Below are 24,803 nucleotides of genomic sequence, written 5' to 3'. Positions count from 1 at the left end.
AGTGATGATGAAGACAATGATTTTACGGGCCTTGCCATCACCAATGAAGAATCACCGCTTCCACCACAACCTATATGCCTTATGGCAAAAGGTAACAAAGTGAGTAGTGATGATGATAGTAGTAGCGATGATGATGGTCTATCTCCTAATGATCTATCTAAACTAATGAATGACTATGCTACTATCATCAAGAAGCAAAAGGCTAAGATTAAGTCTCTTGAGAATATCAATGCCAAGCTTAGTCATGATGAATTGCTTACTAAGTACAATGATTTGCATAAGAAACATGATAAAATAATTACTTCTAGCAAATCACTTGAGGCTAATAACAAGAAGCTAAAACTTGAGCATATGGACTTAAAATGCAAATATCAAGAACTCGGACTTGCTTATGATGTTATTAATCCTAGCTTAAATGAATTACCTACTATTGAAGTAGTTAAGGTCAATGCATCTACTTCTCGTGATGATCTCTTTGAAATACCATGCTCGTCTTCATGTGATAATCTATCATCTCTTAAGACTAACCATGCAAGGGAGAAAGAACTTAGGGATGAGATTGCAAGTCTCAACTCATGTGTGGCCTGGTTGACTAAGGGAGAGTAAAAGCAAAAGAAAATTCTCATGAAGAATACTATGTACTACAACAAGAGAGGCCTTGATTGCTTCCCAAACCCGGTGAAAAACATCATCAAGTCACTGAAGATCAACAATTGCTTCATCAAGGAAGTTGACTCCTATTGTCAATATTGTGAAGTCACCGGTCACCACACATGGGAGTGTCCAGTTCCTTCTAAACCTCTCCTTACTTTGCATTCTAAATATAAATACACCTTCAACAATAGCCATTTCTTATTGCATAAACTTAAAAGTGGAAAAGTAATAGCAAAATTCATTGGAATTCAAGTTAAGGGGAGGCTTCCTAGGCAATTATGGGTGTCAAAAGCTCTTGTGACTCACGTCAAAGGTATCAAACTTGTTTAGGTACCTAAACAAAAAGCTTGATCTTATATGTGTAGGTGAACTATAAAGCTGGTGGCAAGCGTTAAGTGCTTGATAGTGGATGTGCATAACATATGACCGATAATATAAAGTTGTTCACCTCACTAGAAGATGAAGTGGGCAGACATGACAAGGTCACCTTTTGTATAATTAAAAGGAAAATGTGGTAGGTTTTGGTAAGGTGGTAATCTCCAATGATCTCTCTATCTCTAATGTAGTTTTAGTTGAGTCTCTTAGTTTCAATTTACTTTCCATAGCTCAACTATGTGATTTAGGCTTCAGATGTCTTTTTAGTGATATTGATGTTGTCATTACTAGCAAGAAGCATAATGATCTAATTTTTAAAGGATTTAGACATGAATATATATATCTTGTGGATTTTTCATCTCAATAAGCTAGCTTGACAATGTGCATGTTCACCAAGACATCTTTGGGTTGGCTTTGGCATCATCGACTTGGACATATTGGAATGAGCCAACTCAAGAAGGCATTCAAGAATGGATTGGTGGTTGGTTTGAAGTGATCTTCGAGAAGGACATGTTGTGTAGCGCATGCTAAGTAGGAAAGCAAGTTGTAAACTCACATCCTTACAAAGTGATAATATCTACATCAAGACCCTTGGAGCTACTACATATGGACCTCTTCGGACCAATCACCTACAAAAGTCTTGGTGGTAATCTGTATTGCTTTATCATTGTTGATGATTATATAAGATACACTTGGACTTTATTTCTAGATGATAAGAGCAAGACCGTTGGGATCTTCAAGAAATTCGCAAAGAGGGCTCAAAATGAGTTTGAAGCCACATTAGTGAAGATCCGAAGTGACAACGGGACAGAGTTCAAAAATACTCAAGTAGAATATTATGAAGAAAGAGGAATTAAGCATGAGTTTTTATCAACCTACACTCCTCAGCAAAATGGCATGGTGGAGAGGAAGAACAAGACATTGATCACACTTACAAGAGCTATGTTGGATGAGTATAGTACACCAGAGAAGTTTTGAGCGGAAGTAATCAACACGGCATGTCATGCTTCAAATAGAGTGTACCTCTACCGACTATTGAAGAAGAAGTCATACGAGATTTTCATTGGGAGGAAACCCAGTATCTCCTACTTCCGGGTATTTGGTTGTAAGTGTTTATCTTCAAAAAGAAAGAACGTCTAGGGAAGTTTGAGCGTCATTGTTATATTGGATTTCTTGTTGGTTACGTATCTAACTCCAAATCATATAGAGTATTTAGGAATGCCATAAGTTTGTTGAAGAAACATGTGATGTGGAGTTTGATGAATCTAATGGCTCCCAAGGAGAAGGTATTGCTTGTGATGATGTATGTGATGAACCCTTGAGAGAAGTGATGAAGAAAATGGTCATTGGGCATAACAAGCCTAAGGAGGATTACAAAGACATATCTTTTACTTTCACTCCACACACCTCCTTGACGCCCTAAGTGGATCAAGATGAAGCAAAGGATGAACAACCTCTTCTGTCACATGATGTACATATATCTCAAGAGGAAGCTCAAGCTCAAGCTCAAGCTTAAGATGTTGGACCACCGCAAGACACACCACAAGAACCGCAATTGAAACGAACGCATATCTCAAAGGATCACCCAATTGATTTGATCATTGGGAGTCCATCGAGGGGAGTAAGAGCCCATTCTCATCAATATATTTTATTTTGTGAATATTACTTGTTTGTTTCTTTTGTGGAACCTACTCGTGTAGATGAAGCCCTCAAGGATCTGAATTGGGTGATGGCAATGCAAGAAGAACTCAATAACTTCACCCACAATAAAGTTTGGAAGATAAGAATGTCATTAAAACCAAGTGGGTCTTCTGCAACAAACAAGACAAAAACGGTGTGGTGGTTTGCAACAAGGTAACATTAGTCACTCAAGGTTTCGCACAAGTGGAAGGCTTGGATTTCAACGAATTATTTGCTCCAGTGGCAAGACTTGAAGCCATACATATATATCCTTCTTGCATTTGCTTCGCATCATAATATAAAGATTTATCAAATGGATTTGAATAGTGTATTTTTAAATGACTTTATAAATGAACTTGTATATGTTGAACAACCATCCGATTTTGAAGACCATAGATACTCTAATCATGTCTATAGGTTGCACAAGGTACTCTACGGATTCAAGCAAGCGCCAAGAGCTTGGTACAAGTGCCTACATGACTTTCTCGTCAATCAAGGATTCAAGATCGGGAGGGTGAACACCACATTATTCATAAAGATCATCGACAATGAGCTTTTTCTTTGTCAAATTTACGTTGTTGATATAATCTTTGGTTCAACTAACAAGGAATTTTGCAAGGAATTCGGGGACTTGATGTAAAGGGAGTTCGAGATGTCGATGATTGGCGAGCTCAACTACTTCTTTGGATTTCAAATCAAGCAATTGAAGGAAGGGACTTTCATCCATCAAGAGAAGTACACAAAGGATATTCTCAAGAAATTCAAGATGGATGATTGCAAGCCAATCAAGACTCCAATGCCTACCGATGGACATCTCAACTTGGATGAATCGGGTAAATTGATTGACTAAAAGATTTACCATTCTATTATTGGGTCTCTCCTTTACCTTACCGCATCTAGGTCCGATATAATATTTAGTGTATGTATGTGCGCTCGATGTCAAGCAAATCCTAAATAATATCATCTTAGCTCTGTAAAAAGAATCTTAAGATATCTTAAGCATACACCTACCATAGGCTTGTGGTATCTCAAAGGTGCTAGTTTCCTACTCTTGGGTTACTCGAATTCGGACATTGACGGATGCCGTGTGGATTGTAAGAGTACTTCGGGTGAGTGCCACTTGCTAGGATGGTCCCTTGTTTCTTGGTCTTCTAAGAAGCAAAATTTCATAGCCTTGTCAACCGCGGAAGCCAAATATATAACCACCAGAGCATGTTGTGCTCAAATCCTTTATATGAAGCAAACCTTATTAGACTTTGGTGTAAATCTAGAGTAGGTTCCACTTCTTTTTGACAATCAGAGTGCTGTAAAACTTGCTAATAATCTGGTTCAACACTGTCGCACAAAGCACATAGATATCTGTCATAACTTTCTTAGAGACCATGTGGCTAAAAATAATATATCTCTTCGTGGTGTAAGGTTGGAAGATCAATTAGCAGATATCTTCACAAAACCTCTAGATGAAGCCACATTTAGTAGGTTGTGAAGTGAGCTAAACATTTTAGATGCTTCTAACGTCATATGATGCCCTTGTTATATAGATGCACATTATGATAGGCGTTTGTCTAACATTCTCAAGATAGTGGTGAACATGGGTCTTGCTTGAGTTGGTGGCCACTTTTTTTTACTCAAGGCATGTAGTTGGGTTCATTATGAAAAAGCTTGAGAAGGGAAGTAATATGACAAGATAGTTTATTTTATTGCTATGCATTCACATGCCATATAATTTACACTCATGTTTAAATTTATGTACTTGTTATGCATTGTATATGCATTGGCGGTAGAGATCACAAAGGAGAATATCACTCTTTGAGATTGTTGTTCGCTTTCCATGTGAACATACACCTCTATCAGTGTGATTAGACAAATATAAGTGCTTAATAGCTATTGAGTCATGTCCTAGCGAATTTAAAGCCTTAATCTTTGAATTCTTAGAAAATATGGCTCAAACATTTCCTTGGAGTTTTCTTCCTCCTTTCTTTAGTTTTTTATTGCCTATTTTGAAATTATTATAAGATAGTCGTTTGGCAAATATTTGAAAATGAGTTTTTGATAGGGTAATATTTCACTCAAACTGGTACAAACATGTGTGTTTTGTTGAATGGTTATTTGAAGTTGGACTAAGCGCGAGCTTTTAGTTCAGCTAAATTCTTTCCTTCTCACCGGATGGTCCGGTAATCTTTAGTTTCCTCTCAACGTACCATCCAGTGTTCTGATTGTTGGCGTTGCTAAGGTCTCTGAAAATTTGTCCAGTGCTTTCTCAGATTGCCTCACCGGACCTTCCGGTGATTGTATCACTGGCAGAGAAATTCAGTTGGTCTAAAATAGTCCGGCGGGTTCAAATTTTTCCTCATCAGACCATCCGATGTGTATAATAGATATTTAAGTCAAAAATGGATTGGTGCTCAGTCATCGGACTATCCGGAGTTCACTTTTTGAGTTGGAGCAAATTTTCAGACGTTCTGTTAAATGGAGCGATACTTTGTCCTTGGCCTATCGTCGGTTCATCCGATGATTGAGTTTTAGGTTGGACCCACAAGTCATTTAACTACTTCACTCGATCAGCTCTCTCCTTCCCAGATCTCTCGCGCTATCGAAGTCGCCGTTCTCGCTGCCTCGCCATCCACCGCCGCCTTCCAACACCTCCACACAGCAACCTCAGCACCACAGCCTAGTGCCACCGTCGCACCTCACCGTCACCATAGCCGCCACCGCCGCAGCACCCAGCGTCACTGCCGTCGCAAGAAATCAGCATCGTCGCCGCCATAGCTCGCCATCGCCGCCAAGCAATCTCACCTCTAGTCGTCAAATCCACATATTCATCATGGTGAGGCTTCTTCTCTCGTGATTCCTTCAATTTGCAAATCCCTAGTGCAAATTTGCTTAAATTCCATGAAATTTCATTCAAATTTAAGCAAATTTGAGTCAAATTGCTTAAATTAAAGTTCAATCCTATGCAATTGTTCCTCATTTAGAGTCGCAAACATGAATTCCTAGCATGTTCATCTAAACTCTCCATAAAATCATTCTTATGACTCAAAATTTGGGAAAAATTAATTCAAAATTCCAAGAAAAAGAAGTTGAAGGAGCAGAAGGAGTTGGATTGGGCGATTGCAGCCATTGATACCCCTATCTTTCAGCGAGTACTGCATATTAAAGGATGAGAGGTGTCTCCGCTAAGTCGATCCACACGTACCCATCAGGCAGATGGGTTGGGTTAGACTCCATCCGGCTAGGAGAGCCAGAAGAGGGCTCGACAGGAGCCATAGCCAGAGTCCGAGACAGAGCAGACAACACAGATAGAGCAGATAGAGGAGCCTCAGCCTTAGGGGGAGATTCAACTTTTGGACTTGACTTCATACAAGTCCTCGAGGATCAAGATATTTTGATTCATGCTAATTGCTGAGTGGTTTACCCAGCAGAGGGATGAGGGGGTCAGCCCCCAGATTCTGGAAAATTCTCTAGGAGAGCTTTCACGCGTCATACCTCAAGAGGGGGGCCATCTTGAGTGTTCGTAAGAAGCTCAACTGGCACTATTAGAGTTGGCAGCTAGAGGTGTGGACATGAGAGCACACTTTTAGGCTATTTTGGGGCTTACAGAGTTGTTGTTAGGAGTGAGTCGTTACGTGGAGGATTAGGTGAGAGTCTTCCAAGCCACGGTCTGGATAGCACCAAAGAGGAACTTCATACAGTTCATGTTATAGGGAGAGAGTTAGAGACTCTATAGGAACACCATTCTAGAGGCATTGGGCCTTCAAGCGAGCTCTCGGTCTTTGCACGAGATAGTACACCCTCACGCTCAACCACCCCACCGTCCTCTTATTGGTGGAGTGTTCTTGACAGACAATGATATCCAACCGATCTTCAAGTAGCCTTTTGTTCCAAGATCACCCCGAGTGCCAGACTTGCTGATTCCTAAGGCGAAGGCGTTACACATGGCTTTGAGACACAGCCTACTCCCAAGGATTGGATATGGAGAGGCGATCACCAGCTTGCAGCAGTGGCTGATTCTATCTATACTCACTCACCAATGCTTTGACGTAGTTGACCTGATCCTGTGTGAGATTGAGGATGTGATTACAAAGGGGATGACCATGACCAGAAAGCAGTTGTATGCTCATTTCATATCTCATTTGCTTGCACATTCGGTCAGGTTTCTAGAGTTTGTTCAGGCCTACGAGTAGTCTCCCAAGCACTTCAGTGTATATACTCCCAGAGCACCTTCAGATAGATGCTGAGATCAGCGTGCGATGTTCCACGCTCAGGAGCAGGTGCCAGCTGCTGAGAGAGAGAGAGAGAGAGAGAGAGAGAGAGAGAGAGAGAGTAGCAGTAGAGGACCGTGCCCTTGTAGAGGCCAAGGTAGAGCTCCTGCACGCTTTTCACCTGAGTGACATCGACTCAGATTCTTCAGATCTCAAGTATTTCCCACTGGTTGCTAAGTCACACGACGCTGAGGTTGGAGGATCCTCTCAGGCTACCTACAACTATAGTTACTTTAGCACCTAAGATAGTGCCCTCCGTGACCCCTGTCGCACTTCCGTCAGAGTTCATTCTCATCCTTCAGCAGATGCAGCAGTAGCAGGCAGCCCATGCCGAGCAGCAGACCAAGTTACAGGCAGACGTGTTACGCTAGTAGGAGTAGCAACTTGTGCTGATGCAGTTGCTTCAGCAGCAGCAGTAGGCCACGTTAGCAACACTTCAGGTTGACAGAGATAACAACAACCGCATGTTCAGATTCATATCCGAATGTCTTGGTTCTCTCTTTTAGGCATCAGGCCTTCAGCTGCCAGTAGCTCCTTAGGCACCAGCCCAGTACCTAGTCCTCTCCCGGACAATGTCAGTGGTCTTTTGGGTATAGCAGTGTTAGCTTTTCACCTGTCACCACTCTTCAGCACTGGTATGTTTTCTCAGCCTGACGGGACGACGCAGAGACCAGTCTTGCCTTCTCTTTATACACCATTGACTTCTGGCACTCTTTTTTTTTTAGGACTCACCACAACTGACCGTACCTTCTCAGCAGCCGTCCATTCAATCTCCACCTGTCGTTCAGTCTACTTTCGAGGAGCTTGATGTAGCATTATAGGAGATAGCTACTCAGGGTACCGGCACTACCAACTCCACCCCAGCTCCAGCTTTAGATGCCCCTACAGAGACAGAACAACCTCCTCAGCCTATTGTTGACCCCGCTACCGTTGAGTTGTCATATTTAGATATAGATTCAAGCTCATAGTTTGAGGTGCGACTGTCAGCAGCAGCACCAACTTCCTCCTCTCCTCCTGCTTCAGAAGTCTAGGACTATGCTCTTTTTGGTGCTTAGATGCCAAAGGGAGAGAGAGTCTAGGTGATAGGGGGAGTCTTTTGTATTGGAGAGAGATAGTAGAGTGGCTAGTGAGCCTTCTAGTTCTTAGTCTTAGAGGGAGCTTGGGTAGTCTAGGGTCGGAATTTTGATTATTCATGTCTTTTGATATAATGACAAGCTATTTAGTTCTTAATTGATGTGTTTCGCTTGTCATCAAATTGTGTTTTATTTCATGCTCAGTTTTAATTCTTATTCTACTAGCATGATAGGTTGCTCTAGTGCTAGACTTTCTCTTGCTTAATTGTTATATGTCGTTAATTGTCTAGTATGATAGGGTGTTCTTTAATTAATATCTTTATATTCCTATTTGTGTTGTCATCAGTCACAAATATGGCTCACAGATTTATTGCAGAAATCAGAAAGGGAAAAGCAGAACAACCCTCCGCACTCATAGCCTTTACTAATAAAAAGTCCATGTTTCAACGCAACTACTTTATTAGACTCAAATAGCACCTTAAACCCATCTCTACAGAGAAGAGAACCGCTAACTAGATTCTTATTTATTGAAAGAACATACTGCATGTTTCTCAGCTGCACGATCTTTTCTGAAGTAAACTTTAGATCTATCGTGCCAACACCATGAACAAAAGAATAAGACTCATTCCCCATTAAGACAGAATACTCCCGAGTGACCTGATAAGAAGAGAACATTGAAATGTCAACACATACATATACATTAGCCCTAATATCAATCCACCAACTGATAGACTGATTCACCTAAAGAACCATAGGTAAATTACCATACCCAGTAGTTCCATCTCTAATGTTGCCAATGGTCATATTGACAGATTTTGCGTTCTTTCCTTAATTAACATCTTTCCTTTTGCGGTGTGGCAATCTTTAGCCCAATAGCCAACCTCGACGCACATGAAACAAGGTTTATCATCTTTTTTCATCTTCTTCCTTTTGAAGTTGGTAGTTTGTTTGAACTTGTTATTTTTTCCCTTTGAACTTACCATTAGAGGACCGTTGCACACATTTGCACTACACTATCCATCGCCTCCTTTGTTATGTACATCCTTAGCCCGAGCTTTCTCCAAAACATCAAGAGACATGAACAGACTCTCAATAGAGATTTTTTGTCTCTTATGTTTTAGAGAAGTGGCAAAATTCCTCCACGAGAGAGGCAATTGGCAATGACGCCCCCAGCCACAAACTTGTTAAGTAATGCACATTTTAGGAGTTCAAGTTCCTTTACAATGTAGTAAATCTCATGAGCCTGCTCGACTATCAATTGATTATCAGCCATCTTGTAGTCATGACATACAGTTCACTGCCTGCATCTGACATACCAAATTTTGCATTTAGTGCGTCTCACAACTCATTTGCATCCTTTATGTGAATGTACACATCATAAAAATGACCGACAAGAGTGCTAAGAACACATCCTACAAAGAGCGTGTTGGCTTCCTCGAACTTCTTCTCCTCATCAGAGGAAAGAGTTCCTTTAGGCCTGCCAGACGTAACTCAGTAGCAATTCATAGCCGTAAGTCATAGAGTGACTTTGACTTGCCACCTCTTAATGTGCACATCGATAAACTTGTTTGGCCTCAGTGCATTAGTAAAATCAGCTATCATTAAATCAAAATACCTACACTGATATTTTTGGATTATTAGAAAAATACACACTTTCATATTTAATTTAATTCAATTCCTAAATATAACATGAACAAGAACACATGCAAACAACTAGCTTCCCGACTAGCTTCACGACTAGCTTACTGATAAGGATTCCGATCTGACAAGTCCAGATAAGGTCTTGACAAACCCGACAAGCTCCAACAAGGTATATAATATATCACAATGTACGTACTCGGCGATAGTGTGAGATATAGAGGCCCCCGTGATGTGAATGTAGTAGACGGAACAAATTGTGATGATGTAGATGAAGCAGATCGTGAGCAATCGCGTCGAACGCTTCACAAAAACCTTATTTACCCTCTCCCGGTGCAGGATCCCAAGAGCGACGGGTTTCGGAGGCATTCTCTCCCATTTGTCAATGCACGCCAATGCAACAGGATGGAGTAGACTACGTGCAATAGTGCAGCAAAGAGAAAATAGGAAAAACTGTAATTGTGTATATGCTTTTGTGGCGATAGCTCGCATATATATAGAGAGAGGGGAGAATTGCATGGTTAAGATGCATCATGATCGGACTCAATTATGCGCTGCGATCGGATTCTTAACCGACACGATTTCCATATATTTATCTTTTTGCCTACGCAGCAAAAAGAATAAAACTCAAAAAGAGATCGCACCTACGCAAGCTATTGGATCCAATTTCAACAAACCATTCACACATGTATCATGTGTCCGCACCCCCACCCTCGCTCAGGCCACGGCCAGGGCCTGGCCACACCTTAGCGAGCGAATATGCACGTGTATTTTTCTAGTCTTCTCATCCACGCATTCTAAGTAAGTGAATGAGAGAATTCTTTTTAAATTGATCTTCCTCCATCTTTACTAGCAAAATAAGGTTAAAAGATACACATTCATATCCACTTAGTCGGATCTTTAATATTTATTTTGAATTATTCAAATATAATAGACTAAGCCTATATATCCTAACAGTATCATCGACGAAATCCTTCATGCAAAGCACATGCACCAGCACCTTGGCGACGGCACGGGTCACCCCAGCACCCTCTTCGCCAAATAGTCCACGCTGATGGCGAAGTCGTTGCACCGCATCTCCCGCACGTTGACGTGCTTCGCACTGAGCTTGTCCATGCTCGCCGCCACCTCCCACGCCCTCTCGATGTCCTTGGGCATATGCACGAACAGCGCTGGTGGGTACCTGGCCGGGACGTCGCCCATGGCCCCCGTACACGCCCTCGGCGATCTTGCAAGCAACGCTGTTGAACCTAACCCTCACTGCGAGCGCCGAGAGGAAGTACCCGCCTGATGACGCACCGATGCCGACGAGCGGAACGACCGTGAGCTGAGGGTACTTCTCCTCGGTTCACCAATTAATGATGGACTCCACCGCTGTGAGCTCGCTGCCCTCCCCGACGGCGTCAAGGGACCAGCACTTGTCGCGGCTGGAGACAGCGAGGATGGCGTAGCCCTTGCAAAGAGCGACTCACATCAAGTGGTGCTCCTCGGGGAGCCCAGCGCAGCGCGGGCAGCCCGGGGAGGCGTCGAAAAAGTCGGTGGCACGGATGGTGCAGCCCGCGCCACGAACACCACGGCGCACAGCGACAGGGGCCACTGACACAGCACCTCGAGAGGGGAGGAGTTTGACTTGTCTTGAGAGTGAGACGAACCACCAGTTGGCTTTCTGGGATGACGAACCACGGGTGGACTCGGCCCATGTAGAAACTTAAATGGGCAGACATCTCATCTTGTATTAGGCTTTCAGGCACGTCGCCCCTCGGCTCGGCCCAGTAAGACCAGTGCTTCTCAATTTTATTGTGTAACGGGGATATACTATCTCTGATTGTAAATATAGGTTGTTTTAGCCTCCTCAACTATTCTCTAAATATAAGTTATTTTTGAACTTCTATGTATTTTTTCTCTTTTATTCCCGTCTTGTCCTTGTTTAATAAATGCTACCACTCTTACAAATGAATGAGTTATCTTTTCCAATACAGAATAAATGAAGGATAATAAAGTCATTTGATCTACTTTCTTAATCCTTGTGCACAAGTCTAAAATGACTTACATTTGCAATCAGAGGGAGTATATCTCAATTTGTGTCACGAACTAACCAAAAATATGTGGTTGTGTGGGACTAAGAGAAGCATATCCCCCACCAGACCCATCCTTCCACATCCCTAACCCTTGCTGGACTCGGTTAATCACTAGACCGTCATCGTCTTCGACGTCACTGGCACCGTCGATGCCCTTGCCGCCTCTTTTTCACTCCTCTGCCACCCTCGTCGATGCCCTTGCCGCCTCTTCTTCGCCCCTCCACTGCCCTCTTCGATGCCTTCATCGTCTCTTCTCCATCCCTCCGCCGTAGCTTACCATTGCTACCTTCACGTTTTAGCTCTTCGTTATCCCTCCACCCCCGCCGCTATTACCACTGTCCAAATGAAATGCTTTGTGCATACATCATGAATGGCATCACATAACCCAACTGTGCGAGAGAAATCTAGAGCCATCCTTTATTCATATAAACAAAATACGAGTCCTGAAACCAACAATAGTATTGAGATTTGCATGCAACTGATTACCCTGGCAAAATAAAGCAGAAGGGAAATATTACTCTTGTTTCTCAGACACTTGTGCAACTTTATTAGGTCCCGGTTGGTGTGGCCTTGAGCAGAATGAATTTTTTGACTTTTTGCAGCAGCAGCACTCACTTGAGACCCAAGATGCATATTTTCTTTCGTGGACGAAACATGTGTGGCATGTGGAGCATTTTTTCTCCTTTTCTTGGTTTCAAACTTGACACCTGATTCTAGTATTAGTTAAGCCCTTCATCCTGATATGTGGTGGATCATACACCTCAATTCCTTCACTTGAATAGTTCGTTCTACTGCATGTACGGTGACATTGCTTTCCAGTTCCTTCTCCAATAAAATTAGGACCTCCTTTAACTTATCTTTTACAATCCGATTCCCTTGGAGTGTCAATGAAGACTTGTCAAAAATAATGTGTCCTAAGTGATTTAGCTCACTTACACGTAAAGCACGGGTCAAAGTGAGCGCTGCTTTGCCAAGTAGTTGAAGCCAATATTATCTACACCTCCAACCTGTTTTGCCAGTAGTTGAATGATTGATTCGGTTTTATACCAACACAGTATATGGAAGTAAGAATTTCAGCATGAGAGTCTAACACTTTCCTCCCAGATCTCGAGTTGCACTTTTCCTCCAGTGTTGCGAACTCATGTTATGCATATCGTTGATACGAGTAATCTCCCAGATGCCATCTATAACTGAGAATCAAACTCTGGCCATGCAATTGGTTCTTTGACAAATGATTGCGCTGCACAGGAGCATCATTGGTAGAATTCTTTTCTCCTACTTTTGAAGAAAGAAATTCTCAAGAACTCCATTCACAACTCACTTGTTTCCTTTCCGGATACTGAACCCCTTGTTTATAACATATCGATTGTAGAGATCTTAGGCTTCATCTTCAGATGCAACTTCCATTCCAATCTTAAGTTCCAAAATGGACGAGTTTGATCTCTCACATACATTATCATTCCTTGCATGCTGATGATCAGACCGATCAAAATTGAATGATTCAATTGTCCTAAATTGATAGTTCGGATATATATTAGCATGATTATAGTGAAAATAGCATAATCTATATTCTAATTTCTGCCTTATGAATAAATGTAAGAAAAAGGATGGGATGGGTATTACCTGGAAATTGTATTATCGATTCCTTGGTTCATCTGCTTTCCTGGCTCCTCCATGGTCTCTCTGTTCCCCATTCATGAATCAATACACCATGACAAGCGACAAAAAGCTAGGCACAAACAAGGACTTAGGCGGGAATGTGCAGAGCTTTGGCACTCGAAACAGTGGCAATCTTGTTATATTTATGCAACTTCGAGGATGTGGAAGGATGGGTCTGGTGGGGATGTGCTTCTCTTAGTCCACACAACCACGTGTTAGTTTTTGGTTGGTTTGTGACACAAATCGGGCTATACTACGGCTACACAATAAAATTTCTCCCTATGGAGAGAGTTTTTTTTTTGACACCTCTCGACTGGGTACAAATGTAGCATCTGTTCGTACATACATACACACAACAACACACACCACCTCCACACACCCAACACATACACACAGATCTACATCTATACGAAGCAAAGCGTCCTTCTAGGAATCGACGAAACCAGCTGGTTCCGTAGGTGACGGGCACGTCACGATCCCTTTTTAGCTCCACGCACGAGAGGTAGACCTGGAAATAAACGAAAAAACACGGTGCAAACTCGCGTCGAGCAACGCTCGAACGTGCGCTGGCTCGGGCGCACGCGCCGTCCTTGCCAACCGAGCCGACGCTCAGGTTGGATGGCTTTGCTCGCTCACACCACGTGTGCTCTCGCCGCCGTCGGTGTGTTTGGTTGTGGGTTTCTCCCATTTCTAGTCACTAGTGAGTTATACTATCTATATGTGTATTGTTGATCTGCTATTATACGAAATATTTGTTACTAATGTGTAACTTGGAGGACCAAGAACGATAACTAGAGGAGTGAATAGGTACCTCAATAATTTCTTTCAAAATCGATGCCCTTCTTCTATTTTATCACCCAACGCACCTCAAAATGGATTACAACAAAAATGCAACTCAAAACGCATAAACATAGCGAAAATAGAAGAATCCGAAGTTCCGAGTTGGATCTGAAAATTACAAATTGAGACCGGAAGAATAGCATCTGGATGGAATTTTGAAATAATCCAAAAGTTCTAGTAAGAATCCGGAAGTTCCAGATTGAGTTTTCAAAGGAAAAACTGCAGCATGAAAACCCAAAATCCAAACTCAAAATCCAATCAAATGACCATATCCAACAAAATTTTAGCCATAACTTAGCATGTTCATAATGGATTTTTGCCCAAAAGATCTTTTCAAGAAGATTAATATTTCAGCATTGATTCCATGGATTTGACCAAGAACACAAATGAGAAACAAGAACACTGGGTGAAAAAATCCTCCAAGTTGATGATCAAGAGGCAATGGAATTCAAGTCCAACTTGTATATATTTGTATGTGAATTTTATGCATTTAGCAATAAGAAGAAAGACTTCACAAGGTGAAAAAAATTTAGTTGTCAACCAAAAATGAAAAACACAATGAAACACAAAAAACTTGAAACAAAGCAAGGGAGCCAAGTGACAAAAACTAGAAAGAGGTGAACATAATCATGAAAAGAAACATAAATTCCTTTGCTTGCAGAGGCCAACTCTATTTTAGACGAATTACAAAGATTTTCTTTATAAAAAACTCTCACCTATTACAAGGCTAGGCTCTGCTCTCTTATCTCCTCTAAAACTCTAGCCTACAAACTCAAGTGGTTGGCTTCCCCTCTCCCTATATGTCTACCCCTCAATTTATAGGCCTTAGGAGCTTCCTTGGATGTCAAGTTTTCTTGTACCCAAAATACATCTCTCTTGTAGTACACTCCTACCTATCACCGATTGCATTTTTATCCATTTTCTCCTCCATCCATCGGACGACCATATCGCCTTCACGACTTAGGATCACCTCGATGCAACCTTCACGATGATACCACGTACACTTTTATCATTCCCACGGCTTTGAGGTTAAAACCACGAAACCCTTTGCACGCTCCTCAAAGCGTGACTCACAGCCACTTGCTCACATCATAAGCAAGTGCTCCGATGTCAATGCATGTACTTTCGATTCCTCAGGTCGCCTTGTCATTTGCACCGGTATCTCTTTCATCTAACTTTGTCAACACGTCATCTCCATTCATCTTGCATATTTTACTTGACCTTCACGTGTATAGCTAGAATCACCCTTGACTCCACCCGACCTATTTGATCATTTGGCACCAAGCACCCCGCTTAATCCTGATCATCCCGCCGTTGATCGTCAAGTTGCATCCATTACCTACACGTTATGAGACAAGCAAACATATTTTTCTAACTCCATCTTCAATTAGTTCAAAATAAAAAATTCTTAGTTAAAATCACACCAAAAAAAATCGTGAACACCGGACATCGGAACATTAACTTGGGTCGTTGAAAGTTCCGGATTCAATCCGGATAGAGGCTCTCGGTTTCAGTTTTTCCATGACACCAGAAGTTTTGGTTTTAGACCAGAAGTTCCGGGTTGGCTGCCAAAACTGAACACCAGAAGCTCCGGCGAGATAAGAATTCTGAACATCGGATATTCAACCGGAAGTTTCAGGTTTGGACCGGAAGTTCTGAGTTCACCAAAATCAGCCCATCAAAACTCATACAAAATCAAAAATCATTAAACCAAATAAATACTAATGTCAAATACTCATCATGTATAAATCAAGATATATTTCAACTTACTTTCTCAAAACTTATCCATTCCACTGCACCATCCATGGCATGGTCGATTGATGTTGCTCATGCTTGATGCCTTTGCATTATTGTATGCCAAGCATTTTCAGCATTTCACCTTAGGTTCTTGATACTGACATACTGGATTGGACTCTAAATGCTGATTTTTTTTCTACTTTGGTGAAATAAGAAGTTGTCCGCTAAAGGCAAAAATACGAATATATGCTCGCACCTAACTAATTTGACAAAGCTCAATGTTGGAAAATTAAACAAGGTACAATATCATTCTGAATTTGTAGATATTGCAGTTTGCAATTGAGTTTTTTTTTCACTGTTAGTATTCCAATCCGCGTCATGCTTCCTTGATTCATTCAAAGTGGTTCCAAGCAGATGCAGGGATGCAAGTAACCTGTCCACCGTCTTAGTGATGACGCATCGGGAATGCATGACGTTAAATTTGAGATAGCAAGGCAAAATTTAGCATCGCAAAATGAATGGTGTTTCATGATGATGCAATAATATTGGTAATCAAATGTAACATATTTCATGACAATCTCCGATACAACGTCACTAAATTCATTATGTGAGATTATGTGTTGAAAAATTGATAAATAAATAATTGGCATAATTATGAAATTAGCAAAAGACAAAAAGTGTTTTTATCATTTCATATGATTATGTGCATGCGATAATGTTACTGAATATGCTTGTGGCAACATAGTTATGTATGTGATAATGATGCTCATGGTAGCATAATAGTATTTGTGTTTTTATATGTGCAACATATACTAGTATGAGTGGTGTTGTACCGATTGACGAGAGCTAAGTTTAAAAAACTTATGCTTGGAGTTATTGATTTTGTTCATATGCAGGTGTCGTCTTGAGGGCGAACGTGATCCGTGACAAGATCGGGACTAAATTCAGAGAGAAACTGAGCTTAATGGGACTAGAAGGTCAGGTGAGACGTTCGAGCTAAAGAGCGATACACATGAGATTTTTTTGTTTATATAAGTTTTTTTAATACTTCTATGTTGGGATTGGTTACTAGTTCTAATTTGATATAATTTTTTTTTTAACTTGTGGGAATGTGTTCCTATTTATTGATAGGCTTTTGGAGACAAGACGAACTGCTGTAGGTGATTTATTGAAACTACTTAGATAAATCCTACATTCAATTGTGCTATACACTTACACTACTTCAAAGTGTTGGTTTTCATGAAGCGAAGTTTGACACTTTCTAGAATCGTCGTTGGGTAGTTTCCGATAGTTCTATCACCATTCCAGGCTCTTCGCATATAGAGAACTCGAAGGTGGTCGATGTAATAGAGCAGGCACGAAAGCCGTTGCGCTAACGCACATCCGTTTTCTTGCTTGATTTTTATACTATTTTCTGAAGTGATCTGTCCAACTAAGTAGAAAAGGACAGACGAGTGTGGCTACACGTGGTATAGGGCTGCTCCTCTTGCTAGAGGAAAGATACTATAAGTAGGACAAAGAAAGACCCTATAAGAGAAATGAAAGGCATTTTAGCCTTGAGAGAACGTTATCCAGCCACCATGGTCTGAGGTGAAATTGGTCCTGGTCCATAAAACGACAGGTGCTGGGCAAGCGCAGAGAAGTCGTCTGAAGGGGAGCGGAAGATTTATTCCAAACATACATGCGTGAGTTGCGTTGGAATAAAGGAAAAAAGGAAGCACTGTGTTGTTGCGCTATTGGATGGGTGTATCAGGGCCTATATGTTGGTAGGTTGTAACTTTTTTTAAGAGGGTATAAAGAGAATTTGAATTATCCACGTACTCTATACTCATACTACACGGAAAGCACGTATGCACGTCTAAATACACATTTAAAAGGGATTGAGAGATTTATGACTTTCAATATGTGGAAACACGTGGTATCACTAAACGCACACAAGGGTATATCATACTTCATACTGGGAAATAAATCCCGATCAGACACGTGATTCGATCTCAGGGACCCAACCAGGACGGGTGGAGCGAACCACCGAGGTAGGCGCTGGTTCTCGGCAGGTTGCATACTTGCATATGGGTGACTCGGCCGTACAGAAGAAAAGAAAAGGTGCATTTTGCACTGTGTTCATTGGCTAGCTCAGCCTGGTGATTGAGGTCCAGTGGACAGGCCAGCATCTGTTGTTGGGCTGCTCTAGTGGAGCTCGGTCCAGGCGGTCTGCAGGTGGCCGTGGGAAGATGGCCCACGCTGAGGAGAGGCTGAGGCCCAGGAGGGGCACGTGGCTGCTGTGGCAGGTCGCGCACAGGGAGCTGGCCGAGGCCCATACGTGTTGGCCAGATGAAGTCGAAATCGTGTTGGAATAGGGTCGGAATACTGTGTGAATGTGGAACGTGTGTACATGTTAGGTTGATCTTATGTGTCTTAGTTATACGTGTGTAATATGTGGCATATGTTTGTTGTACGTTTAGATACTACAATTTGTATCTTAATATTAAGACTTAAAAAAGATCAAGACACTGTGCTATTTTGCCGACTAATAAATAGTGACCGACCATGCGAGCATAGCAGTAGGCAAGAAAGAAGAATAGGAGATTAGATGAACTAATCAGGATCTCACGCGAAAATTTTTGAGATGTTTTGAAGATGTATCTTGTAACCTATACATTTAATAAAGTTCAAATTTTGTAAGTTTTCTTTCGTATTTTTTTTTCAGTCTTTTCATGGTCATTTTTTATGAATAGCTTGATTATTGCGATTTGTACTGGTTTGATACATCTAAAATCTTCATAATGCATCAAGTTAATATTATGAGAAATTTGGTTGATGAATTTTTATAATTCTTATGATATTTACGTTTGATCTATTTTCATCATAGCCAATAGCCAATCACAGACTGCTTGTGAATTTTATATCTTTAAATATAGAGATCTGATTGACATGATTTTTATAGTAATAGTTTCGTATGATTGTCTAGTGTTTTTTTACAATAAAATTTTGAGAGAAATCTAATGGTTGGATACTTCTGGACAACTTTTAGTGATGTGATAGCTGTCTATCTTGAACTGAATTTCACGAATGAATTCCATATTTGATTAGGTTATTTAAATCTGAAATTTAGCTTCGAGCTTCTGCAATCATTCATCCTCTCTGATGAGGTAATTTACACCTATTCGATCCTACACATTATGTTTATGAGGGTAACATTGGAAATATATCACTAGGGTATTTTTGTGACGAAATTTCCGGATACTATGATGATTACTAGTCATCGTAGAACATCAAATTTCTTATACTGTGGGAGGCCGCGTTTTCTTCTGTATTTGAAAACTGAACCATCCAAAGATCGTGCTTCACTTACAACCATAAAAAGGCAGTAAATCTCTTTTGGAATGTAGAAATCTCAGAGTTCTGCAGGAATTGCGCATAAAACTGCACATGTGCTATATGTGACGGGAAGAAATCGGAGCCAAAATGGAGGAACGAAGTTGGGCAGGCAAGTTGGTAGATACTGTAGGTAGTGTTCGTGGTTGTGGGTGCCTCCATTAGTCAACGTACATCCACTTATAACGCAAGACGAGGTGCATAGGATTTTTATATAGGGTGGGATCTTTTTTAAGATAATAACTCTATACTATATTTATTTTCTGGTAATATGTGCATGTTACAAAGGGTACATAACTAATCTAGATAGATTTATACTAGTCGATGCCGTGTTTGCTTGGCTTATAATATCTTCTGGCTTGTGTAACTTTTCTAATGATTTGTAACTTGTCCTTCGCAGGGTCCTCAGACTTCGCATATATCAGGGGTGGCGTCGTATACCATCAGGAGTCATTCTTTTTATTTTTAGAGATAAACTTTTCTCTTTACATGATACCTTAGGTTCCTACGGATAGTTTCTTTTTATCAAGAGATCCTCTTCCCAGAGATAGAGATATGCTTCGAGATTTACAGAAAACCCTGTGGTGTTCGAGTATGGTAGTTACTCATTAGTTATCATCAAGCCCTCCACCAGTATATGAAATGAGGGTTCTACAGATCAAGTACTTGGCTAACAAAGATAAACATTTTGTCCGATCGCGTCATCGAGTAAGACTTGGGTTCCCGATTAGGATGATGCGTCTAATTAGGTTCTCAAGGTTCCCAGATCATCTATTCGGAGTTCTGAACGCCTCCAAGTTCTCAAGCAAGTCATCGAGAAGGTGTTCCATCCGAGTAGGATTTCTGATTAGTCCAAAAATATCGTCCTATCCTTGCAAAAGATGAGGGAAGAGAAGACTCATCATTGGCCCGGTTCGAAAGTTGGACCGTCGCAACAGAGATTTTGGGTAGTGGTGATAATTTTATACATGACAGGAGATCATGATTATGCTAGGGAAACGCGCGCACGTGGAGGCGTGGTGTGCCGAGTTCCTCATGTTATGCTCCAACTGCTCCCTCAAGCGTCGGACATTAAATGCGATGTGACAGTAAAGCAGGAGATTGTGGCCTCGAGTCATGCCATGGCGTCAGTCGAAGAGCAATTTCCGAGAGCCACCGCCCTATATAAAAGTAGAGGGGGAGCCCACTTAATGTTCACCCCTCCATCATTGTCTATCTCATGTCATCTCATTGCGCCTCTTACACCTTTGTCTCCAAAAACCCCCTCCTCCAACTCCTCCGGCGCTGTGGGCCGAAAGAAGATCCAAAAAGAGAGTTCCACCACCAACGAGATGGCGAGCATGATTCTAGCCTTACAAAAGTCTGACATCGTGAAGGAGGCTCTGGTCAAGGCTAAGCTCGAGGAGGTGGTTCCTTCTCGGGCCCTAATCGCCTGTGCATCGGTGGCGGGGCAGACAATCCCAAGCCTAGATACTGCCTAGACGGTGATATATTTTGATTTCTTCTGCTATGGTTTTCACTTCCCCCTTCCAGTTTTCTTCTTGAGGTGATTGGTTTCTATGGCCTGGAACTCATTCACCTTAACCCTAACTCAATCATCATGCTGGGTGTCTTCGCACATTTGTGCGAGGGCTTCTTGGGTGTACGTCCGTCCCTTGACCTCTTCAGGCATTTTTACCTGTTGAAGGGGTTCCAGGGCAAGGCCGCCAGCGACGCTAGATTTTAGCTATGGGAGAGAAAGATGATATAGTACATTGATTTCACCACCAAGAGCTCCTGGTAAGGTTGGTACGAGAAGTGGTTTTACTGCCAACCCATCCCACCAGGGCTTCCTTACTGGGGTCTTCCCCTGTTGTGGAGGTCTGCATAGATGGAAGAGCTGACGATGACCACCCTTTGCCAGAGTCTTATTACAGACATGTGGGATTTGAAGGAGAAGAAGTTGACGGTGTAAGATTCACCAAGAATTTAATCAAGCACCGCCTGAGTCCTCTGAAGTTGAAAATCACCGATGCTTAGCAATTCTCAACCGAGATGGACCACAACAGAGAAGGTGAGACATGTACTTATTGATCCCAAGTAGCCATTTTAAAGAAGCTGCAGGCTTAGTCCTCACAAATTTTCATTACTTGTTGCCTCCCATAGTGCTTTCACTGGAGGTGGCTGAAAAAAGGACCATGCTCCAATTTGATGATACCACGCCTCTAGCCGCTCGGACGTCCCAATCCCCATTGTGGAGATAGAGACTGACGCTCAAGAAAGGATCTTGTTGGTAAGTTCCACAAATCTTCTTTTAGAGTAGTCGTGGCCATAGTAACGACCTTTACGAACCTATGAAGCTCCCCAGGCATGGGCAACTCAACTTGAAAGCTGAGAACGCGGGCGCTTGGGATGCGGACCCAGACGAGGTTCAGATCACAGGGAACAGAGGTCTGAGCAGGAGCGGTGGCGGTGGCGCTATGTTGCAAGCCTCATCCTATGTCAGTGGCTTGGCGCTAGAGGGGGATGACTTGCTTGCAGAGGTTGACTCACCAAGGGCTAACTCTAGGCCACCGACGTTGGACGCCTAAGCTCTCCTAGTTCCTACAGACCTGGTGTCAGCTCCATTAATTGGGGATCTGACTCTAGCGATGGCCATCGGGGGTCTGGTTTTGACTCGGGCACTCGAAGTAGCAACCCCGACTCCGATAAGTTGAGCATTTAACTAGAGCCTTTGTAGCTATAGTGCTTTACTTGGGTGTGTTTAGGCCCTAGATCAGGAGCACGGGAAGGCGATCGTTGTCATGGGTTGGTCTGGCGGTGCTCCCTAGTCCCACTGGGATCAGGGACTGAAGGAGGAGACCTCGAGAAGACACTCAAGAGGTTCGCGCCCATTCTAATCATGGTGAAGCCTTCCTTGGTTAGGAAACAACCCACGTATGCGCTGTTATCATGAATGCCTTTCCTATGTTAACAGGAGCATATCATTAAAATTACTCTCTTTGTAGGATACTCGGAGCACCGCTTGCAGCCCCTAAGATCCGACCGCCTTAGTCTCCAATAAAAACCTCATTCGAAGGAGGCGGGAGAAAACTTGGCGAGCCCCCGACATCGGTCACCAATAGCTACGAATTGGAGATCGCCGCTCCAGAGGCCCGTTGCCGCACTAGCGAAAGGGATGTACAATATTCCTCCGAATGCAACTTAGAGGGATATGGTTGAAGGGATGATGGGTCACCACCCGGACTCGGTCTTTAATGCCTTCTCTATAGTAAGCATCTGCCTGCAGGTTAGCCGTTTAATCAATGAAATAACTTATACTAACTTGACATTTTTGTAGTTGTTCATGTATCACTTGAGAAAGTCCCGCTACGACGCTGATAAGACTACTACTCGAGTAGCCGAACTCGTGAAGGAGGCTATCGAGCTGTGCCATCATCTTTCCCATGCTCTCATCGAGAAGGAGAATGCATGCGTGGAACTGGAGGGTCAGGTGAAGGGTAAGCCTTTGATAACTCTGATATGCCATCATTTTGCCTTTGTTGCTCTGTAACATGATGCTATGCAGAACTCTCCGAGACTTGGGAATCCATGGACTGAGAATGGGTCCAAATGTTAGTAGTCTGAGAACAACTTGCCATGGCCCTCAATGTCATCCAAGAGGCGCTTGTCGGAGTCAGGATCCTAGTGGAGCCTATCAGTGATGGCGATGTAGCCAGGTTCGCGACTCGAGTGACCTAGCTGGCCAAGGTGTACGGGGGACTCCAAGGGAAGGTTGGTTGAGCACCTCTCAGGCCAGGCCAGGCAGAGTGCGAAATAAGTAGACATCTTTATGTTGGCCATCCTAATCTTTATGTCAGCCCCGATGTTCTCTAAGATGGCTTCGAGGAGGAGTCAGATGAGTCATCGGCACAGAAGGTGGCAGATGTGATCGGGCCGGCCAAGGCTTTCTTGGATGCAATGGACTTTGGACTTGGGTCCTTGCTGTAGATTTTTTCTTTACCCTGCGGTTTATAATAAATACTTGGTAGCTTTTGCTAAACTTGTAGGAATTTAAACTCTTTTCGCATTTGATGGGAGTACTTCATGCTAGATGCATTCAATAACATATCATGATCTACTTACTAACTACTTCCTTCTATTAGCTCGGGACGCATTAATCACTAGTTGGAGTGATTATTATAACCAGCCTTAGGTCTGCTTGAGTGGAAGGCGTCATAGCCCCCAACCACTTGTGGGATGTTGTAAGGAGACTTTTCGCAACCCCGAGTTCGCAATGTAACAATCCTCCCCTTCTCATCAAAATTGGCTTTCAGATGGTACACAATATTTGGTTTTCGGTTTCCAGTACTAAGTACTTGATAAAGCCCCTGATTGTCTACCTTGAGAAGTTTTTTGGGTAGGCAGTCTAAACAAAAGAGTAATAAAGAGAAAAAAAAAGCTCATATTTCCTTTGGGTTGAGAAAAGCTTTTTCCGCCCTGGGTGCACATTTGGGATGAAGGAGCCGATATGTAGTTTATCCTGTTTTTGGGCATGACGATGCATAGGAAGACAAGTGAGGTAGGAAAATAATTCAAGCGACTTCCTTGGCAATATGATATTTATTATTATAAATGTACTCTTAGTACTTATACTTGGGACTTATAGAGCTTACTGACGGCCCACAACATACTAGATTATGCTAAGAAGTAGGGACCCTATTACATGGGTTCCAAACTAGTCATTGAATCAGGCCTCCCGGGTTTGCATCTCGAGGCACTGTAGTCGTGGTCACGACTAAGGATTATTATTCACCTTGATTCTTGAGCTCTTGGGTTACTTGCTTGGTTGGTGTTGAGCTGCCACATCGAGACTTTGCTTTTCACAGCGAAGACCGGCCTTGGGGCAATCCTGGATGGTGATGACTCCTTCGAGTCCTGAGATCTTCATGCATTGGTAAGCATATGTAATAGCCCAAATTATTAAAATCAAGAAAATAAAAACTTTTCCAAAGAAAATAAAGGGGGTTTGCAAAACTAAATAAAATTCCTAGGTGTGTATGTGTGTTTTTATTCATGTACACATATATGTGAGTATGTGTGTTATATGCATAAATACATATATACATTGAGGGCTATTTTCTTATAAAAGAATATTTATAGATATATATGTGTGTATATATTTGATTGTTTGATGATTGTTGATTGACTGTTTATGTGAGGCAATATAAGGTATACTGAGAAGATTATATGCCGTACAAGTATATGTACATGTGTATAGTAGTATATGTGTGATAGAATAGAAATAGAAAAGGAAAATGGAAAAGCTATTGGAGTAAAAGGGCCGAAACCCTCCAATCTAGCCAACCAGTCCAACCCATCTCTCCTGCGCCTCTCCTATTTTTCTCTCGGCCGTAGCCCAACTTGTTAGCTAGCCACCCTCCTATTCTCTGGGTCACACCGCAGCCCAGCTT

The 24,803-nt window shown here is 42.2% G+C and overlaps 1 pseudogene; it reads right to left on the bottom strand.

The window, feature by feature from the left end:
* The window catches only part of LOC133923195 (uncharacterized), a 35,302-nt pseudogene that overhangs the window by 6,174 nt on the left and 4,325 nt on the right, over window positions 1-24,803 (bottom strand).

Source organism: Phragmites australis, chromosome 6, assembly GCF_958298935.1.
Source record: "Phragmites australis chromosome 6, lpPhrAust1.1, whole genome shotgun sequence".
Taxonomy (NCBI): Eukaryota; Viridiplantae; Streptophyta; class Magnoliopsida; order Poales; family Poaceae; genus Phragmites; species Phragmites australis.
The sequence above is the reverse complement of the archived record's forward strand: the minus strand, read 5'-3'. Positions and strand labels throughout refer to the sequence as shown.